We start from the raw sequence: 15,467 nt of genomic DNA on the forward strand, positions 1-15,467 counted from the left end.
GATGTCTAGAAAGAAAAGGAAATGTCCTAAGTGAGCACCTGGAATTTAGTGGGTCTGATAAACTTTTAGCAAAGATTGCCACCACCACCAACAACAAAAAATGCTCATGAGATCAAGAGGTATAAACTTCTGCCAGTCTTAAGGAACAGGAACTGGTCTTTGATGAAGTCCTTTCTCAAGCCCTTATCACTCTTCCATCCACCCCTAAATCCCTGGAGGAGTCTGAACCTCATGGGAAGGAGAGGTAGGAGAATTGTAAATTGATGGAAATAATCTTCCCTTTCAGTCTGAAACAGCCTTGGTCTGGTGTTAGGAAGGAGATATACGTTAAATCAAGCTCTTTGTTTTGATTCATCTTGGAACAGACAATGTGGTTATATATTGATATTTTGTTTTTAACTGAAAGTGAATTTAGGGCTGGACTTCCCAGGTGGCACTACTGGTAAAAAATCTGCCTGCCAGTGCAGGAGATGCAAGAGATGCAGGTTCAGTCCCTGGGTCGGGAAGATCCTCTGGAGAAGGGAGTGACTACCCACTCCATTATTCTTGCCTGGTTAATTCGATGGGCAGAGGAACCTGGTGGGCTAGAGACTATATGACTTTAAAGAGCCTGACATGACTGCGGAATGGAGAAGAGCACAACTTTCAGTCCAGTTGAGTTCAGTCACTCAACCATGTCCGACTCTTTGCGGCCCCATGAACCGCAACACGCCAGGCCTCCCTGTCCATCACCAGCTCCGGGAGTTGACTCAAACGCATGTCCATCGAGTCGGTGATGCCATCCAGCCATCTCATCCTCTGTCGTCCCCTTCTCCTCCTCCCCCCAATCCCTCCCAGCATCAGGGTTTTTTCTAATGAGTCAACTCTTCACATGAGATGGCCAAAGTATTGGAGTTTCAGCTTCAGCATCAGTCGTTCCAATGAACATCCAGGACTGATCTTTAGGATGGACTGGTTGGATCTCCTTGCAGTCCAAGGGACTCTCAAGAGTCTTCCCCAACATTATAGTTCAAAAGCATCAATTCTCTGGCGCTCAGCTTTCTTCACAGTCCAACTCTCACATCCATACATGACCACGGGAAAAACCATAGCCTTGACTAGATGGACCTTTGTTGGCAAAGTAATGTCTCTGTTTTTTAATATGCTATATAGGTTGGTCATAACTTTCCTTCCAACGAGTAAGCATCTTTTAATTTCATGGCTGCAATCACCATCTGCAGTGATTTTGGAGCCCCCCCAAAATAAAGTCTGACACTGTTTCCACTGTTTCCCTATCTATTTCCCATTAAGTGATGGGACCAGATGCCATGATCTTAGTTTTCTGAATGTTGAGTTTTAAGCCAACTTTTTCACTCTCCTCTTTCACTTTCATCAAGAGGTTTTTTAGTTCCTCTTCACTCTCTGCCATAAGGGTGGTGTCATCTGCATATCTGAGGTTATTGATATTTCTCCCAGCAATCTTGATTCCAGCTTGTGCTTCTTCTAGCCCAGCGTTTCTTGTGATGTACTCTGCATATAAGTTAAATAAGCAGGGTGATAATATACAGCCTTGACTTACTCCTTTTCCTATTTGGAACCCGTCTGTTGTTCCATGTCCAGTTCTAACTGTTGTTTCCTGACCCGCATACAGGTTTCTCAAGAGGCAGGTCAGGTGGTCTGATATTCCCATCTTTTTCAGAATTTTCCACAGTTTATTGTGATCCATACAGTCAAAGGCTTTGGCATAGTCAATAAAGCAGAAATAGATGTTATTCTGGAACTCTCTTTCTTTTTCAATGATCCAGCAGATGTTGGCCATTTGATCTCTGGTTCCTCAGACTTTTCTAAAAGCAGCTTGAACATCTGGAAGTTCACGGTTCACGTATTGCTGAAGCCTGGTTTGGAGAATTTTGAGCATTACCTTACTAGTGTATGAGATGAGAGCAACTGTATGGTAGTTTGAGCATTCTTTGGCATTGCCTTTCTTTGGCATTGGAATGAAAACTGACCTTTTCCAGTCCTGTGGCCACTGCTGAGTTTTTCAAATTTGCTGGCATATTGCGTGCAGCACTTTCACAGAATCATCTTTCAGGATTTGAAGTAGCTGAACTGGAATTCCATCACCTCCACTAGCTTTGTTCGTAGTGATGCATCCTAAGGCCCACATGACTTCACATTCCAGGATGTCTGGCTCTAGGTGAGTGCTCATACCATCGTGATTATCTGGTCATGAAGATCTTTTTTGTACAGTTCTGTGTATTCTTGCCACCTCTTCTTAATATCTTCTGCTTCTGGTAGATCCATACCATTTCTGTCCTTTATCGAGCCCATCTTTGCATGAAATGTTCCCTTGGTATCTCTACATTTTCTTGAAGAGATCTCATTCTGAGTCTTTCTCATTCTGTTGTTTTCCTCTATTTCTTTGCACTGATCACTGAGGAAGGCTTTCTTTTCTCTCCTTGCTATTCTTTGGAACTCTGCATTCAAATGGGAATATCTTTCCTTTTCTCCTTTGCTTTTCACTTCTCTTCTTTTCACAGCTGTTTGTAAGGCCTCCTCAGGGTTATTCTAATAATCACTGAATAGTAGTTAACAGACAGGGCTTTCTTGTGGACATGCTGAAGTTTTCACTTAGGACCCGGATAAGGTTAAATTCATTGCATAAAATTTAAAGGAGAGAACAATACTGTATTTGCAATTTGTCTGTATCTTGAATGGTGCATGCTTAAAACATTTAAGATATACAAAATTAAGCAAGTTTTTAGCTTTTTGTTGTTTTTAATGTAGTAGTTTTCCAGGCTGTTCACTTGTTATTCAGCTTGTGAGTTGCTAAGAAGTTATGGTAGATGATGTTTCCCAAATTATTTGACCCTGACACCATTTTTTCACAATGAAAGTGAAAGTGAAGTCACTTCTCTTGTCTGACTCTTTGTGACTCCGTGGACTGTAGCCCACCAGTCTCCTCCATCCATGGGATTCTCCAGGCAAGAATACTGGAGTGGGTTGCCATTTCCTTCTCCAGGGGATCTTCCCTACCCAGGGATCGAACCTGGGTCTACGCATTGCAGGCAGACGTTTTAACCTACCTAGCACTAAGCTTGGGAAACTGTAGATTCCTGAAATGTAAAGAATGAATGACAAGTAGTGCAAATCTGAAGTTATAGAATAAAATAGCAAATGACTTCTTTTAGTATTCTCCAAAACTTGGTGGGATAAGATCAGAATACCCTAATGGAAAATTATGCCCTATTCAAAAGAAACATCTGTTTTATCAGAAGATAGAGAAAATCTCAAAATCAAAACAATATATACAGTCTCAGAAATCCATGAACATTCAAACAAGCATAGAGGATGAAACAGAACTGATGCCATTATGAAAGATTAGATTAGAATAATCTGCTGTATGGAGGAATATAAACCACTTTTTGTGCATGTAGCTCACATTGGCTAAGATGCAAATTATAATAGTTATTTGAGGCTTCAACCATCTGGACATTTACTGAAAGTCTCATCCAAATACAAAAAAGAAAGATTCTTAACTTGACTTTTAAAAAGTCAGTCTCACAGAGGTGAAAGGGAAAAACTCATCAAACATTTAGAGTGAATCTAATTCTTCTGGGCAGGGCAGAATTGATTGCTAAAGAGAAACAATGGGAAATTTAGGACGAAGAAATTATGCCATCTTATAGTCTACATGGCACTGAAAGAATAGGCTGCAGAGTGTAGTCAGATATGCATCCTAGATTTGGAGAAGCCACTTTTAAACATATTGAAACAAATAAGCACAATTCTATGGCATGAAATTCTGCAGTGGATGATGACTTAAAAGCATAGGCAATTTTAAAAACAATTAATTCTGACTTACTCCTCTGAGAAAATTGGTGGTACTTAAAGAAACTTGTTGGCTACTGTAAAAGTTCTCTAATGACTTCTAAGGTACAGGAGTCAGAGATGGAATACAAATAGCAAACATAACTGGATATGTGTGATGCTCACGCACCAGCAGAAGTGGACCCAAGGAGCAAAGTACAAAATGAACCAAGGTGATCATTAAAACTAACTTGTTAAGTTATTGTCAAAGATGTGAAAGCTAAATACAACCCACAACTTAGGATTTTATTTTGTTATGAAGAACACTAATGTGACAGTAAAGTCTGGATAGACCCTATAGATTGATGATAGTATTATAAGAGAGCTAATTTAAAAATTTTGATAATTATATCGGGATTATATCTGAAAATATCCTTCTTATAACCTGTTGAGCTATGTCATATAGAAAAGAAAATGTGATTTCATTTTGCTATGTCCATGCCTTTCAAATGAGAAGGTTTCAAACATCAAGTCAAGTAAATTATCATCACTTATATTATTGTCTCAAAACCCATGCTTTATATTAGTTTAGTTCATATTTAACTAATTTATATACTTTTATCCCCTGAAGTTTCTCATTTCCTTACCATTTTCTCCTTGAATAAAGTAACATGCTATCCTTCAATTACTATTATCATAGAGATTCTTAGATAGACAATTTGTTTAGAACAAAATCTGTGACCCTTTTCAAGTTAGTCTTCATAAGAGCCTTTGACTTAACTTTTCAATATAGTCCCGTTGTATTCTAAGGATATTGTAGAGCTGACAACTTGGAATTTACTTGTATTGTTTTCCTTAATTAAATAGATTATTTCTTTGAATCTCTATCTTCCTCTTTGGGTTTCTTTTCCTTTTATGAAGTCCATTAATATTTCCTCCTTTGAAAGTGGTCATGAAAGGTTGATCTATATGTGTTTTATGTTTGAAATTATATTTACTCTCATTCTTGGTTATTAGTTTTTCTTGGTAAGGGATTCTAGGTTCAAAATCACATTTCCCTTATAATTGTGAAAATATAGCTCCATTGTTTTTGAGTACACAGTCTAATACCAATCTGACTCTTATTCTACTATAACTAACTGTTCCAGCATCCTTTACTTGATCCTACCTAAAAATTTTATTAAGACTTTTCCTCCCTCTCGAAACACTGAAGTTTTATAAGACTATGCCTTAAATTTATGAGGTGTTCTTGTTTTATTCATTTATAGCAAATAGTACTTGGAAAATATTTTCAGCCTGAATTAAGTCTTTCTTAATCCCAAGAGAACTTGAGATATTTTTGTATATTTTTCTCCCCTTCTGGTGTCTCTTTGCTTTTCTTCTAAAATTATTATTAACTACAAATATTCTGAATTTAGTCCCTGTGTCTCACTTTTTCTCTCCTTTTTAAAAAAATTCCTTTTAATTTTCTTAAATTTATCTTCCAAGTTATTTTAAAAATATCAAGATTATGTTCTAATAACATTTCCATAAATATTATTTACAGAGGCAATCATGTCACCTATGTTATCAATAATAAAGTATTTTCTTCAATTTTCTTTATGATATTTATAGCTTTTAAGATGCAGTTCCATTTTTTTTATACCTGAGTAGCAAACTGCAGGTCAGGTGCTCCAATTTCTTTGGTAGAAAGGTTCTAGATTGATCTCAGGATAACCGAGGTAGAGAGAAAAAAAATGCATAGAAAGTGCAGTATATTGAAGCATTAATACCATGTACAAAAAGAATTACCAGTCACTGAAGCATCAGAAGAGTTGAGAGACCAGAAAATTTGTCTTACTCATCCACTGGATGTCCATTGGGAACAAGAGTAGATGTGAAACATAAGATTACTTCTGAAATAATGACTACATTACAAAGAACTAAAAGAAAAAAAAAATTGACAACACAGTAAGGTACAGAACAGATGAAATGCATAGAGGTAAGAAAATAAAACTGAAATAAAAGAAAATATAAAGGGGCCATAGGACCAAGTGATAAATATTGAATATACACCAATCTTCAAAGTAAACATGGTCAGCAATCATATATTTGGAGCTCTGAAAGAAGAGCAAAACAGCAGAATGGAGCATGTATTTAAAATTATAATTCAGGATATGTCCTTAAAAGAAGATTGGAATCTTCATTTAGAAAAGATGTGCTCTATACCAAGGAGAATTTATCTCTGGTACAAGGAGATTCATACATACCAAAGTATTTACTGTTAAAATTATTGAAACTATAAAAAAGAAGAAAGAATACTGTCAGTTGCAAGCCAAAAATACAGTAATTCAAAATATCCTAAGTAATACTATAGTAGCAAAGTACCCTAAAAGATGATGCCATTTTATCAGATAGTTGAGTCAAAGAAAGTATAGAAAGGAGGATGGTGAGGAAAGGATATATTCTAATTTTATTATTAGTTTAGGGAACTGAAAGATACTGTCTAAAAAAATAAGCTCAGAGTATCTTATTTTGGTATTAATATAAAGGTTATTAAGAGGACACATTGATATAATATCCTATATATCATAATAGTAAAAGGAAAATAAGAAAATTGTCTACATAGTGAAAGATATCTAAAACAGCACAACCTAAAATAACATGACAAAAATGAACAAAAATTTGTCATGTAAAGCAATTTAAATGAGATTAAATTGTTCAGCAGAATAAGAAAAGATCTTCAGATTACTCACAAAGAAAAATTCAATTATCTGATGTGTACAAGGGCCATAGTAAACAAAGTAATTTAAAAGTTTGAAGGTTGTAGACATAGTAGATATGTGAAAAGGAGGATACAATATTGGTAAGAGACAAAGTAGAAAATTCAGCCACAGAAATATTAAACCAACAAAAGGCAGTTTATAATTTTAAAGGCTACAGCTTATAATGATGATATGACAGTTATAAATATTTATCTATCAAATAACAAAGCATAAGCTGTCATAAAGCAAAATGTATCAGAAATCTGAAGTAAATAAGCTGAAACACAAACATAATTGAATATTTTAATATACTATCTTTGCCAAAGATAGATTAAATAGTCAAAACAGCAAGAATATAGAAGACCTAAACAATGTAAGCAATAAAAGTAAATCTTACAAGTCTATGATGAAGTTGGTTCCCTAAAAAGGAAATAATTAATAATTTTAAGATAAAAGTAAATAAGGGAGTAAATCCTGAGTTATCATCAAGGTGAAAAATTATGTTTTTATTTTATATCTATTGAGATGAAGGATGTCACTAAACTTATCATGGCAATTATTTCATTATGTGTGTAGGTCAAATCATTAAAAATAAATAAATAAAATCAGAATTTAATCTAGAAAGCAGTAGAACTATTAGTATAAAGTATCCTATTATATTTATTTTTTACTAGAGAAAATAAAATAGGGTAACTAGGAATAATCTATTCAAAAAAGCAAAGGAGAATACACAGAAAGAAAACAATGAGTGACAAGAAGGACATAGCCCCCAAATAGCAAAAACTTTAAATACTTTACAAAACTGTGCAATAAGTTCTGTGATTTTTTTCTAGAAAATATAATTTATGGAAACTTACCCCCACATAATCAGGGATTGTTCAAATAACCAACGTAATTCTACAAAGCTACAAATGTAAATAATCACAATGTTACTGAAAATGTTTTAAAGCATATATAATAAGAGAAAGCATCCAAATTCTTCATAAAAACAAGTGAAGTGCTTATAATAAATGTCATAATCTTTTACCATAAAGAAAACTGAAGACCAATCTTAATTTCCCACACAACAAAATCTGATGCCTAAGTAAAATACTGGCAGAGTTCAATATCACCTCCATCATATTAAAGCAGTAACACAAGAATGTTTTCCTTTAAAATGAGATGAGATAGTATCAGCTGGCATGCAGAAAATCACATTTGCCATCGATTAATATATACATTCAGAAATTTTGAATCTATGAGTGCTAGAAATAAGAGATGATGCTAAGATAATATTGCTAATATTTTTAAGTAAAAAGCCGATCTAAGAAGGATTATCAGTAACCAAATTTATAATTTTTAAACTAAGTAGATGATTTGCAAATATTAAAACGTCCTTTAATATTGTTATTACAAAAGCAACAAATGTACAATTGTTGTTATTTAGTTTGCTATGTTGTGTTCAACTCTTTGCAGCCGCATGGGCTGTAACCCTCCAGGCTCCTCTGCTCGTGGGATTTCCCAGGCAAGAATACTGGAGTGAGTTGCCATTTCTTTCTCCAGGGGATCTTCCTGACCCAGGAGTCAAACCCAGGTCTCCTGCATTGGTAGACAGATTCTTTACCCCTGATCCATCAGGGAAAACCAAATATAAGAAACATATATCATATTCCTACCACCACAGGTTGCTACTATTGACATTTTATATATATCTTCCCAGATCTTTCCTGATATGCATGCATGTGGGTTGGTGTGTATCTGTGTGTGTTTTGTAAGCATACGAATGCCTGTCTAAATTATTTTACTTGAAAATAAATATATGACTACTTTATGTGAAATAGTACACCTTGGTACTGTGTTTCTGGAGTTCTAACAGTTAATATTACATTGTTGTTTTGTCATTGCTAAGCAGTGTCCTACTCTCTGCAACCCCATAGCCTGTAGCCCTCCAGGCTCCTCTGTCCATGGGATTTCCCAGGAAAGAATACTGGAGTGGGGTGCCATTTCCTTCTCCGGGGGACCTTCCGGCCCAGGGATTGAACTTTCATCTCTTGTGTCTCCTGCAGTGGCAGGCAGATTCTTTACCACTGAGCCACAGTAGATCAAATCATTTTGGTTCAATAGAGAAATATATATATATATATATTATTTAAATATTAATATATTAATATTTTAATTAATTTTAATTTATTTAATTAATTTAATTAATTTAATTTAATTAATTTAATTTTAATTAATATATTAATATTAAATATATTATATAAATATATTATATATATATATAATGAATTAATGAGGGGCTCCCTTTTGGCTCAAATGGAAAAGATCTGCCTGCAATGTGGGAGAACCAGGTTCAATCGCTGGGTGGGGAAGATCCCCTAGATAAGGGAGTGGCTTCCCACTCCAGTCTTCTTGCCTAGAGAATTACATGGATAGAGAAGCCTAGCAGGCTACAGTCCATGGGGTCTCAAAGAACTGGACACGACTGAGCAACTGATAGTCACAAGAAATATTTATGCCTGTTTTATGCTAGTCACTGAATAATTAAATTAGAACCATCTCATTTAGTCAAAAGCAATAATAGGACGAAAAGAAACACAGTATCAAGAAGTATATAGTATTATTCCTGCTTCCTAGAGAATGATGTCCATGGGATTCTCCAGGCAAGACTATTGGAGTGGGCAGTCATTCCCTTCTTGAGGGGATCTTCCCAAACCAGGGATCAAACCTGGGTCACCCACACTGAAGGCAGTGAGCCTTCTTAGCCACTAAGGAAGCACAGAATTGGCATGTACACCTAACCAATCCCAGGACCATGGTGCTTCTGCTGTTCCTTTTTGCCTCATATGTCTTTTCTCCTGCACTTTTCTCATTGTTTCCTGATAAAACATGAGCTGGTATCTTGGAGTATATGTGAAGAACTTATACCCATCAACAAATTGTCGCTTTGCAGGACATGTCAGAATTATGGCATGCTTGTTTTCCCTAGTGTGAAAGCCTCTCTGAGTGATCACCAAAACCTATTACTAGCTCTGATGTATTTAACTTCTCTCAAAAAAAAAAAAAAATAAACCAAAAAAGCTGCTGTTATTCCATATGAAGAAAGTACTCTGTTTCTATTTACAAAATGAGTTCACTTTAAAGTAAAATGATCTGACTATTCAAGTCAGCAACCTTCTGTGCCTTTAGCATCTATCCTGTCCTGTCCAGCCAGTTAGCAGCAACAACCTCACCCTCAGTAATCAGAAAGTGTAATGTGAATTGTTCTGTTGTGAGATACCTTAATACACAGGTCTTAGGGTCAGAAAGAAAATAAATGATATAGCTTATATTTTTGTTTCTATTTTCTTTTACTTTACTGACCATAACTTTAATGTCAGTGTGGCAAGTGAATAGGGGTTATGGCTCCTTCGAAAGCCCTTTGGAATTTATTTTGAAGGCTTGCATTGGCCAAACATGCATATTGACCCATTCTTTGTCTTATTTCCTGTTTTAATTGAGTGTCAAAGGTTAGTCGTTGCTGCTAGAGTAAGACATGACTGGCAGCAGAGGTCAGGGACTCTCTGGTATTCTATTAGAGCCATAAAAACAAAACAGAATGATAATTTCACCTGTTCTAACCTCAATTTTTCCAGGATGGGACAGACATTGACCTTATTGTTTGTCAGCCATTGACTCTATAAACTTCAGCTACCCTAATTCTGCTTACTAAACAGTAAGAGTGCTTCTACAACAAGGATGAAAAATAAAACAATGAAAAAGACTCAAAGATGACTCAAAGGAGAGATGTCTCCAGGTGACAGAAAAGATAAAATAACTTCTTTTTTTATTCCTAGGTCACATCCCTCGTTTGTATAGTTTACAACAATAACAGTTTCTACCAACAACCTTCAATTTTATCTTCTTTTGCGGAATACCTTATAACTTCCTTTATGTGAGCAAGTACAAGCAATAAATCTAATAAATTGCTCATGCTACCTAAAACCTATCTGTGGCACTTGAAGGGTTTATGAATTTCTGTGAAAGTTTTCTCCACTTTCCCTACCCTTTAAAGTTTTTGGCTGAAATGTAGGTAGATATTTAAGGGCATAATTAATCTTTCCTCATCTCTTTTCTGAAGAAGGCAAAAATAGCAATAGTGAAGAAAGCATATGTTAAATATTTCTTTTGAAAGTATTTGAAAACTGACATCTTATCAAAAATTTAACGAAGTAAATGAAGGTTATAATCTGAAGCTAACTGTCCTTCAATTTCAGGGTCCAATTTAATGTAGCTTTCTGATGAACAATTAAGTAAAGTTTTAAAAGCTGTGGATTTTTTTGTTGTTGTTGGTAATAGAAGTCTAGTTGATTCACAATATTGTGTTAGCTTCAGATATATAGTAAAGTGATTAATGTGTGTGTGTGTATATATATATGCACACACACATATTCTTTCCCATTATAGGTTATTACCATATATTGAATTTAGTTCTCTATTTACCTATGCAATAAATCCTTGTTTCTATATTTTACTTATGGTAATTTGTATCCATAAATTCCATACTTCTAATTTATCCCTCTCCCCTCTTTCCCCTTTGGTAACCATAAATTTGTTTTCTTTGTCTATGAATCTATTTCTGTTTTATCAGTAAATTCATTGGTATTATTTTTAAGTTACACATATAAGTTATATCCTATATATTTGTATTTCTTTGTCCAACTTACTCTACTTAGTATGATATTCTCTAGGTCCATCCATGTTATTGCAAATGACAATATTTCATTCTCTTCTATGACATATATACATACATACATACATAGGCTTCCCTGGAGGCTCAGTAGTAAAGAATCCACCTGCCAATACAAAAGTACATTTGTGCTAAGCCCCTTCTGTCATGTCTAACTCTTTGTGACCTTACAGAAGGTAACCCACCGGGCTCCTCTGACTGTGGGGATTCCCCAGGCAAGAATGCTGGAATGGGTTGCCATGCCTTCTTCTAGGGGATCTTCTCAATCCAGGGATAGAACCCACATCTCTTATATCTCCTGCAATGGCAGGTGGTTTCTTTACCACCAGCGCCACCTGGGAAGCCCCCAATGCAAGAGTTGTGGATTCAATTCCTGGGTCAGAAAGATCCCCTGGAGGAGGAAATGGCAACCCATTCCAGTATTCTTGCTTGGGAAATCCCATGGATGGATGGGGCTGTCATGGTGGGCTACAGTCCATGGGGTTGCAAAGAGTTGAATACGATTTAGTGATGAAACATCATCAACAACATATATACATATATATTATGTATTTATATATATGTGTGTGTGTGTATATATATATATATATTCTTTATCCATTCATCTGTCGTTAGACCCTTAAGTTGTTTCCATAACTTGGTTGTTGTAAATGGTGCTGCTATGAACTTGGGTGTACGTGTATCTTTTCAAATTATATTTCTTGCCTTCTCTAGGTTTGTGCAGACGAGTAGATTTGTTGGGTCAGTTTGATCATATGACTGGATCAAATTTAAAACTATTTTTAGTTTTTAAAAGTACCTCCATAGTATTTTCCACAGTGGCTGCACCAATTTACATTCCTACCAACAGTGTAGGAATGTTCCTTTTCTCCACACCCTCTCCAGCATTTATTATTTGCAGACTACTTGATGATCACTGTGCTGACTGCTGTGCAGATGATACTTCGCTGTAGTTTTGGCTTGTGCCTCTTCAATAAGTAGCGCTGCTGAGCATCTTCTAATGTGCTTTTTAGCCATCTCTACGTCTTTTTTGGAGAAATGTCTGTTTAGGTCTTCTGCTAACTTTTTCATTGGGTTATTTGTGTTTTGGCTATTGAGCTGTATGAGCTCTTTGCATACTTTGGAAATTAACTCCATGTCAGTTGCCTGGTTTGCAGATATTTTCTCCCAGACACTAGATTGTCTTTTCATTTTGTTTATGATTTCCTTTGCTTTGCAAAAGCTTTTAAGTTTGTGGATCTTTCTGATAACAATGTTGGTGGTTTTCTGTAGTTTGAAGGGAAATGATTTGAAATTTAAATAGTGTTATTTAGTTACATTTTTTGTGTGAAGGATGACTACTATTCTTCAAAGGCCATTTGGAAATCATAAGTTATCCTTTTGTCTTCACTTTAAGAAAAGTAATGCTTTTCTCTCAATCTGCCCATTGATTTGAAGTTATAATTTGAAGGTTAACATTGAATTTTTGATTATAGGTATAACAATAAGCCTTCTTTAACATGAACTTGAATTTTTAGCTTTTTCAATGCCAAGGTAGAAAGCAAAACAAAACAAATATACCATATATAAATTTTCTATGGAAATTACTGGTGTTTGTGTTTAAACTGACAGATAGTAATTAACAAATTAATAAGATTACATTGAATTTCTAGGTTACTTGTTAGAAGTTAGATGCATATTTTTAGGGATATATGTTTTAATATGGGGCCATCAGTAGTTACAGGAAACCTAATGATGTTTTAATTCCTTGATTTTTTCTTAAGTACCAAATGAAATAAAGTGATTTGACACACATTTAACTAAAAAAGAGACCAGAAGATTATTGGAAGATTAAAACAGTGAAATTTTCTCACTTTACAAATTGATTTAAAGTTTTACACAAATTAACGATTTCAGCTTATTATTATAAGAAACTTAAAAAACATGGTATCATGAGAAATATGGTTTATCCTATATTTATTTGACCAAAAGCCAATGTAATAGGAACAAAAGCCAATAAACTACATTAAATTTCCTTGAAACTCAGTGGATTCAGCTGAATTTTTGATCGACTTGGTCAGCATTACCTTTTAAGATGATGCTGACTTTTCCCCCTCAATTATTGAAGGGTTATTAAATAATTGATGCTGCTGACCTGAATTTGGAAAATTTGTCCAAGATGAGGAACCATTTCTCAATTGAGAAGTTACCCAACAGCTCATTTTCATAATTCTATCCTCATTTCAGGGATTTCTCCTCCTCCTTCCCATATGAGAACTTCCTGAACCATAGATTTATGACAAATCGCTCAGATAGTACGTAAGTGTCTTCTCGAGTCTGGGGAGACTTACTGGTAGGTCTTACAACTCCATGAAGAGGTGATGGTATGACTCCTTTCTGAGATCTTCAGAGGAAGTTAATGCCTCTTCATTGTAGAAGTCCCAATGACAAGAATATTACCTTACACATTTCAGTATTCAACAAATGAATCTGTTTGGTCACACTGGACATGTAACTGTGTCTTGGTAAAGAGAATTTGATATTCTTTAACCATAATATTCTCGAAATGGGTAATTATAAGGGCACTGTATACCCTTAAAATTAAATCACTCAAAATACGAAAAGAAGGGGAAGAGGAATTGGTAGTGTCGTGTTGCAACTTCAAATGCACATTATTTAAGGAGCATTTGACGAATTCTATATTACTTCAAAGAAATGGATGGTGTCTCTTATTAATGTATATTCTCTAGAGTCATATATAAAAGAGCCATAGCAAAACTCACACTCAATAAAGTCTTAGTAATTAACTGACCTCTTCTCCATGCAATGTTACACCATCTCTCATAAATATCTTGTTTGAACCTACACACTTAAAAAGGCATTAATTACTATTGACAATGCTTGACAAATAAGCTAGCCATAAAAAATGTGAATAAAAGGAGTGACATGATCTTGGTTTTGGGAATATTTGGAGCAACAATGAGTCTGAGAAGAGGACAATCCTATTTCATTCCCACTGACATTCGAATCCATGTAAATTCCCTTTTAATAGCATCCACATTACACTGGAAAATAGGTATGCCACCTTTTGAAAGTGAGTGCATTAAAAGAATCCAGCCCTTTGCTAAGAAGGTCAGCTCTTGAAAGCCTTCAAGAGCTTTGGTAGCTGAGAAAGCTGGAGGGCTGTAAATCCTTCGTTTCGTTGCTAAGAAGCTTGGCTCCTGAGAATCACATCAGTGCTCTCTAACACAGAGAGTGGAATGTGAATCCTTTGTTCCCAGTCTATAACACTGCACTCCTGAGTATGTGTTTCCTTGGCTAAGAGAACATGCAGGAGAGGCCTATTAGGTGAACCCAGAGACTAATTATGAATAGACACAAATCGAGAAAGATAGGCAAAAGGATGTTCAGTGTGTATAGAAAGAAGACTTGCAAGAATACCAGATGGCAAATGCCATTACACAGAAGCATATGCACTGAAATGATACTCACATGGTAACATTTGAAAACATTTTGTAATCTCAGCATGTTTTTTTTTTACTATGAAAAATATCTGTCAAGGAAAATGCCTTCCCCATTGGATTATTTTAACACACTGATTGAAAATAAAGAAAAAATACAAAAGGTCATTGTGCCTTTAAATCAAACTATGACATGCCAGAACCAGTCTTCACTTATTATATAGTAAGAAGAACACTTTAAACAACTGGATATTAAATAATTATTGTTGTTCAGCAAAAAGTAAGTACAGCACATTTTGGATACACGTTGAGGGCATTGTATCAACTTTTTTTTTTCTATTTGCATAATTAAAAACAGCACAAATATTGATTATGTGATGAAGTGTTACATTTAGGAAATCATTATACATATCTTTAAATATTTCAATACCTGTGAAAATTGTTATATTTGTCTGTGTACATATTAAGTTAGTGAAATCCAAATGACCATGATAACCCATAAGAATAGCATTAGATGACTGAACAACAACAAAAAAATAATAGTGATGTTAGTATTAACAATAATAATGACTGGTATTGATCCAGTATGTATTTCAGGTACAATTATAAGCACTTTACATGCACCGATTGTATCACAAATGTTTGATACAATCTTTTGAGTTGTATACTACTATGTATTCCATTTACACAGTGGGCACAGAATTTGAGAAATTTGTTCAAGATCCCAAAACATGAGGTTAAGTGGTAGAGCTGAGATATGAACCCATGCCACCATCAAGAATATTA

The sequence above is a fragment of the Muntiacus reevesi genome, chromosome 17 (assembly GCF_963930625.1).
Source record: "Muntiacus reevesi chromosome 17, mMunRee1.1, whole genome shotgun sequence".
Classification (NCBI taxonomy): Eukaryota; Metazoa; Chordata; class Mammalia; order Artiodactyla; family Cervidae; genus Muntiacus; species Muntiacus reevesi.